This window comes from Octopus sinensis, linkage group LG5 (genome assembly GCF_006345805.1).
Source record: "Octopus sinensis linkage group LG5, ASM634580v1, whole genome shotgun sequence".
Taxonomy (NCBI): Eukaryota; Metazoa; Mollusca; class Cephalopoda; order Octopoda; family Octopodidae; genus Octopus; species Octopus sinensis.
In genome coordinates, this window is record NC_043001.1 from 1,989,614 (window position 1) to 1,997,568 (window position 7,955).

The 7,955-nt window shown below is 34.8% G+C and overlaps 1 non-coding gene across 1 annotated transcript; it reads right to left on the minus strand.

The window, feature by feature from the left end:
* Nucleotides 1–6,425: 6,425 nt before the first annotated feature.
* Nucleotides 6,426–6,532, minus strand: LOC115212451. Its single transcript, XR_003881731.1, has one exon. It is a non-coding gene; the product is annotated as a U6 spliceosomal RNA (small nuclear RNA).
* Nucleotides 6,533–7,955: the final 1,423 nt, after the last annotated feature.

Below are 7,955 nucleotides of genomic sequence, written 5' to 3' on the forward strand. Positions count from 1 at the left end.
TTCAATTGAATTTAAACTTAATTGTAATTCAAATTTAATTGTAGCCATGAAACATACGTAGTGTCTACACATATATTATATTTTTATCACATTCATTTTATACTTTTTGAGATCTAGTTATAAAAAAAAAATTATTTATATATATATATATTGGTTATTTATGTATTGGTTTATGCCTATCACTGTTTGAGTTGCATAATAGTGGTTTTATCTCTAATTTATATTATATATATATATATATATATATGTATATATGTATATATGTATATATGTATATACATATATACTTGAATATACCTGCACACACATACCTATACACACACACACATCAAGATATTTTGTCAGGATAATCAGTGCTGTGTGGTTAAGGAGATCAGAAAGACAACAGATTAAGAAAAGAGATCCTTAACATACAACAGTTCAAACATCTTTTCATACATGCTATGCTGAACTTTAGTTACGTGGTATTTTCTATCCACGTATTCAATCTTTGTTGAACTTTGGTCATTGTGAATTATTCATATCCTAACACTGGCAACACCAACAAGATTTAAAACGATACTTACTGAGCCTGACCTCATTAATGTCTGCTTAAGATATTTCACAATAACATCTAAGACGAAGAAATTATAAAACAGTGATGGTCATGGTGATGCGAAGGTGATAAGTGTTATTTCAATCAAAGGCTAAGAGTGAAGATATGATGCTGATGTTATTAGTAATAGATCAGAAGTAGATGAAAGACTATTTTTCACTAAAATGTGTGGCCAATAATGAATGAAATGAAAGGAATTGATCAGATTTATATCAAAATTCCTCTGGGCTTTTTAAAAAATGTTGTTGCATCATCTTTGTGATGGGTCTCCCTGTTTTGTAAGTTTGAATAAGCATAGTCAAAGTGACCAAAATATTGGAGATGATTTAATTCTAGCCTGGCTCATTGAGGACACACATCATCCATTCTATATATCAAAAATGTTGGAACAATTGCAGTTAAGGAATATCTCACTTGAAGCATGTGTGAACTTCCTTCTACACAACACAATGTCACCTTTTAACAGTTGATATTCCTTTCTAAGTAGTGCCAAGTATTGCTGATGTGTATCACCTGCTCAAATAAGAAAATTTTGTAAAAGCAAATTCTATATTTACAATTACGCATTTATTACTAGATAGAAATGTTTTTTATTTAGAAAAATATGCAAATTGTGCAGCAAAAGCAATCAATTTTCATGTTTGTGGCATTAAAAATAAAAACGTGGAATGAATTGGACAAATTAATAATGAAACCTGATGCAAAGAGAAAAGTATTTTCACTGGAGAGCAAAATGGAAACGCCCTTCCTTCCACCAAATTTATCTGAGTAATGTCACTGTGGATATGAAAGTGAATTGTAGTAAAGACATGATCTTAATTCCCAGAAACTTCCAGGTAATCACTGCTAAACTCTTACTCAAAAGTCATCAACAATTTCACAAGTTTGAAGGATTGATGGTAAAAGCCTTGGACTTTTTTGGGGAGACACACAAAGTGAAATTGTATTTGTAGTAGTCCAAGTAATGGTCAGTCCTATTGAAACTAATAAACTGTAAAGTGACCGTACAAGATCAATCGATAATATTGTGCCTGATGTTGAAGGCATGATGACATTCGTCATATTTAGAACATCGAAACCTAACAATTCATATTGGTGAACCTCTTGTAGTTGAAAACATTAAAAAAAGAACAGAAATTTATGTATTTATGATGATTATTAGGCAGGCAATAATCAAATAATTTATTTGAGCTCAAGACCAACCCCTAATAATTAGTCTGCTGTTCACTCCTTAACTGGAATGAGATCTTATGTAAATTTCTTTCTCTGAACTTTTTACCAAATCTCAACAGGTTCCATCTTCAAGAAACCATTACCATTAATGCCCTGATTAATTTGGTTGTGAATTTGTGAAGGACACAAACGTCTGATGACATGAAAAACTGAACATGCCATTTTCAATGTGTGATAGCAACTAGCTTGAAAGGAGATATAAAAAGTCTATCAGAATTACATATATCTGGATGCAACCAGCCAGGGAAGATTAAACTTGAAGAATAAGGTTATATTGATCGAGATGTAAGCTTGATTATTCAATAGAGAAGAAATATAAATAAAAAGATTTCAATGGAAGTTGATTTTTCCAGATCAAGGTTTGGTCCAGAAAATATTTGACATTTCTCTGCATTCTAATGAGAAAGAATTGGAATTTCCTTTAGCAGTTGTAAATGTTTGAGGCTGATATTTGACAAACTCTTTGTAAAATTGTATGAGAAAAATGTGAAGTATGCTTCGAGCAATGTTCAGCCAGAAGCAATGTCTTGAATTAAAAAAAGTGCCACTTGCGAAAACATCGGATGTCAACAAAAAGCACCGTTGATAACTGAGGTTGGGGAACAAAGTATTGTCAGCAATTTTATTGCATAACTCATCCATCATTATGAAGATGGTTAACCATGCTGTACATTCAGACACTGAAAGGGGCTTTACCAATTGTATGAACAACAAACTGTGCATGTCATTATTTATTTGATACAAAATTCCAGCTTAGATCCTCTCGAAGTCATCTTTAATCCACATACAGGATTTCCAAGAATTAACATCTTTGATGATATTGAAATGGGCTGTCAATTTCACGGTATTTGATTTTCACATCACATATATCAAAAGAAATGTTATTCTTCTCTTCGATGCCACCTCACAGCTACATTTTAGTGACTGCAAACTAAGCACTGTCTTTAGATAATGTTGATGATCAATTCATACATTGGTGTCTTACATCACCATAATTTATTTTCTGAAACACTGCTTGATCGAGTACTAAGTAAAACCATTCCTAAAATGGCAAAAGAATGCCCAGAGTTGCTGTTCTGCCAATGCTGAATGACACAATCATGTCTGGCCTGAATTAATACTGGAAAACTGTGTCCTTGTTTCGTTCGATTATCTCAGAAATAATAATTAAAATGGTTCATGGGGCATCACTGACTTGGTAATGACTTGGTGATTTACACAAAAGATTATTGCCAGGAATGTCCTAAATACATAGAGAAGAAAAATTTCAAATGAGGAACAAAATATGTCCATTGATAATTCCTTAAGCATTTCGAAAACGATTTTTGCTGCAATGCTCCTACATTTCAATACAAAGTTCTGTCTGTTGGAGACTAAAAAAAAAAAAAATTACCTAAATTAAAATGAGCAGGTAACTTTAAAAAATGCTTTTTCCTTTTTTGAAAAAAATCTTTAACCATATGATGCATTTTATGTAGATATGGATTCCTAGTTTGTGGGGATCGCTTACTTTGGTGTCATTTGGGTTTCATCATAGGTAACCAATTAAGGCTTAGTTATTACCTTTTGGAAAGTTTTCGAAGGTTCTGTGGCATAATGTCTTCTGGGATATGTGACATGTTACCAAGAGGCTTGTACATGGTAGAAATCTTCCAGTCTCCTCTCCTATACCCAACGTTGTTTCTCAACAACTATGATAACTCCATATTGTCATGTGTGCAGAATCCAAACTACTGTATTGAAACAAATGAATAGAGAAAACGTAACTGGTATTTTATGCTTTATAAAATATACACATCTTTCAAAAGGTTGACCGCTGGTTTACATAACTCGGTTGACCCAATTACGCAACAGAATGAAGTTGACTCATTTCCTCAGCATTATCTGAACTGCACCAACTATTTGGTATTGCACAATAAGACCAACAGGTTTATGTAATAATGGCAGTCACCTTGCTGAAATATGTGTATAGTGTATAAAGCATAAAATTCTGGTTATGTTTTCTGTATTCATTTGAGGCTATATTTAATTATATGTCTGTATATATATCATTATTGATACTACTGTTTAGCTGCAGGTCAACTCTGATTGGGTAGATCTATGACCAAAGCACTCCAGACATGATCATCCCATCTTATTTTCAATCATTACATCAAAAATTATTAATCATATTTTACCTCAGTTTAACATCTGAGAAAGAAAATGTTATTTTTGATTGATTTCAATTTTCAGTCATTATTTTATGAAACATAAGGGGGGGGAGCAAGCTGGCAGAATCGTTGGCACACCGAGTGAAATGCTTAGCGGTATTTTGTCAGTTGCTACATTCTGAGTTCAAATTCCACCGAGGTTGACTTTGCCTTTCATCCTTTCGGGTTGATAAATTAAGTACCAGTAAAACACTGGGGTTGATGTAATTGACTAGTCCCCGTCCCCCCAAATTTCAGGCCATGTAGAAGGGATTATTACATGACACATAAAAGTTGGTTGTTTGGACTTTCAGACTTCATGAGTTTTCATAAGGTTTGTATTTCGGAATCCCTAAGAGGAATTTCCTTTTTGGATATTATATGTGATTCCACTCATTGTTAGAAATATCAAAGGATCAAAATGACCAGCCAATGTCTATGCCTGTCTGGAGACATCTACAAAATTTGGTAACATAATATAGCTGGTAATATATTTCCAGGAGTCTGAGAAAATAAGCCATGACATATAATGTCTCTTCTTTCAATGCTTTCCAAGAATTTTTGGGAAAATATCTTATCTTGCTCATTCCTTTGACAGTTTTTGTGAATTAGAAAAGCGTCATAAGTTGTCTGTTTTTGCCCTGATTTCTTTTACACCTTCCATTGTCAAAGACAACGTCAAAGGCGTAAGTAAAATTTCTTTTCTCATATATATGGGGTCCATTTGTGCTGGGTTCACTACATGCTGAACTGTGTTGTTTATTCTTTTTAAAACCTGGTACTGCTTTTATCAGTCTCTTTTGCTGAACTGCTAAGTTACAAATAAACACCAGTTATCAAGCAGTGCTGGGGGACAAAAACAGACACAAAGACACACACACACAAACATGTATATATATATATATATGCGCTGGGCTTCTTTAAGTCTCCTCTATCAAATCCACTCAAAATAATTTGGTTGGCCCAAGAAGTTACATTGTAGGACTGAACCCGGAACCATGGGTTTAAGCAGCAAGCTTCTAACCACACAGCCACACTTGTGCCTATTAATTAAGAAATGAAATAAAAGCAGGTAACATAAAGTTAGCGAGGATGGCCTGTAATCTTAGAGATGGATGGCAGTTAGCTTGTGGTGTTTGGGAAGACACTGTGATTATTTGATTGGCATCAATATTCTTCCATGAATTTTTACTTTTATCAATGATCTATTTCTTGTTTTTGACACTTTTGAATTTTCATTTTATTTACATCAATCAATGGGAAATCGTTTTTCACCGCTCACCCCACTCCCTCACCGCTCACCCCACTCCCTCACCGCTCACCCCACTCCCTCACCGCTCACCCCACTCCCTCACTTGCCAAATTATTGAAGCTCTCCATCGTGTTTAAGATAATTAAGTCTACAACAGTGAGTGATTTCAACATTTCAGACATTCGTTATAAAAGAGCAACGTAACTCATCAATGTTATGCAAACAACATCATAAAACCGTTTCTAATATCAAAGTGAAAGTCACCTGAAGCGGTTCTAAGCATGGCAAAGTATGCCAAATACATGCAGTGGCACCGTCACAACATTAAAATAACAATCTGGGCAGAGACCGAATACATACATATAGTGTGAAGATGTTGTTAACCAGTGACAGAATCATCATCACTATCATCGTTGTCATCGTCGTCATCATCATCATCATGCCATCATCATTATCTTCATTATTTCTTATGCCATTCTTCCATGCTGGCGTGAGTTGGATGGTTTTACAAGTTCTGGTGGGCTAAAGGATTGCGTTGTCTTCCAATGTCTGCAGGATGCTCTTCGCCATGCCAACCTCTTTACAGACTGTATAATGTGGTTTTTTTGTGGCACCAGTACTAGTGGGATTGCCATTTAGCTTGCAAGATTAAGATCCCTGACGACTGAGTGAGATTACAGTAGAGAGAAAACCAGCAGTTTCAAGCTTGGTTATGAGACGTATGAAAGAAGGAGTCAGAGCAGAACCGGTTTCTGCAGAAAAGATACATGACGACTCACATTATGCAAGAATCAATATCGAAATAGAGATAGAAAAGATGCAACTGGCAGTGATAAGGTGTTTGGGTCATCTTGAGGAAAGATGGGTGGATATGGGTTCCAGAATGTATGGGAAGAGTAAGTGGTGTTTGAGATATGGTAGGGGTGATAGAAGGGGACTGATATATAACTATTTCTTTACTATCCCCACAGAGAGGACAAACAGATTAAGTCGATTATATCGACCCCAGTGCATAAATGGTACTTATTTAATCGACCCCGAAATGATGAAAGGCAAAGTCGACCTTGGTGGAATTTGAACTCAGAACATAATGGCAGATGAAATACTGCGAAGCATTTCACCTGGCATGCTAACGTTTCTGCCAGCTCGCCGCCAAATAAATATGGAGCGCTTCACGAATTTGCGTGTCATCTTTGCGCAGGGGCCATGCTAATCTTCTCTGTATCGTTCCAATTTTAGAATATGTACCGCCGTAGCTAGTACTGATATATAACCTCAAATCCAAAGCGTAAACCTTTGTTAGTTCTTGTATCACCAGGCTTGTTGAATTCTCTTTGCAGTTCTATCTCACCTGACTAGTGATGTTGTACTTCTCATTAAGCTATTCGTGTGTTATCGGTATGATTTAGTAATATTGCTGACAGTACGGCAGGTGTTGGAAATTGAATATTAGTATACTTTTAGTACACATACTTGTAAGAAGTGACTGATTTAAGAGGGAATATTTGCTAGTATCAAAGCTTAGTTGTATTATCGTTGTCATTCTGACGGTACCATTAGTGCAACACACATCAGATACTGAGAATCTTTACTTTTGATGAAGCCCAATCAATTCATTTAATAATAATAAAAAAAAGTGTAATTTAATAAAAATGTATCTCTGGGTTATCTTTAAATGCAGAAAATTTTCATAAAGAAGCAGGTACGCAGATCCTTTGCAGGAAATCCTTAGCTGTTTTTTTCTTTTTTTGTTTCTGTCCTGAGATAGTAATATCTTTTTTCAGGTTTCAATCATTCTTTTGTAACAGCATTCTTCAAATTTCAGTCAAAACTACCAGTGAATAATACTACTATAACTGATAATATTTGATAGAGATAATTGCCATGATGTTATTGTTTGGTAAATTCACCAGAGCTATGGCTGTATCCTTGAACAGTATTATAACACCTTTTGACATTTTTCAATCCAATCAAAGTTGATGTCAGCTTTAGATGTGGACAGACCAAAAGAATGTGTAATTTTCATATGAAAAGGCCTCATGGATTATTGCAGAACCTTTTGGCAAGGTTATAAAAACCCTTGCATTTAGCTCTCAATAGGATATCTTCTTGCAGCAGCTGTAATCTCTCTTTAGACCCACGTTAAATATAATCTTGATCCCTACAGTTTCTTTCTAATAGATTATTCCTGTTGTAACTGGAGATTATGTCCTGCATTCGTACGAGATATTTCAGCACTCATCTTTGGAGAATTCCATTGTTTCCTAATTCCCTCACGTAACACCCACATACACACTTGCACATATTTATAGTAATAACAATAATAATCCTTGGTTGGAATTTATAAATATCTTAATGTTTCGCTATGCACGTTTCCATAAACTACATGTTTCTTATGATCATAGTCCATATCCTTGGAACGACTACAGAGCATTCCAAAGTATCGATGAACATGATGTACATGATGTCCATGGATACTACGGAATGCAATGTAATCGTTCCAGGAATATAGACTATGATCTTAAGAAACATGTAATTTGTGGAAATGCACATAGCGATACATCACGATATATATATATTCTATCCAAGGATATTATTGTTATTACTATATATATATATGTGTGTTAGTGTGTGTGTGTGTGTGTGTGTGCATGTGTGTGTGTATTGAGAGAGAGAGAGAGAGAGA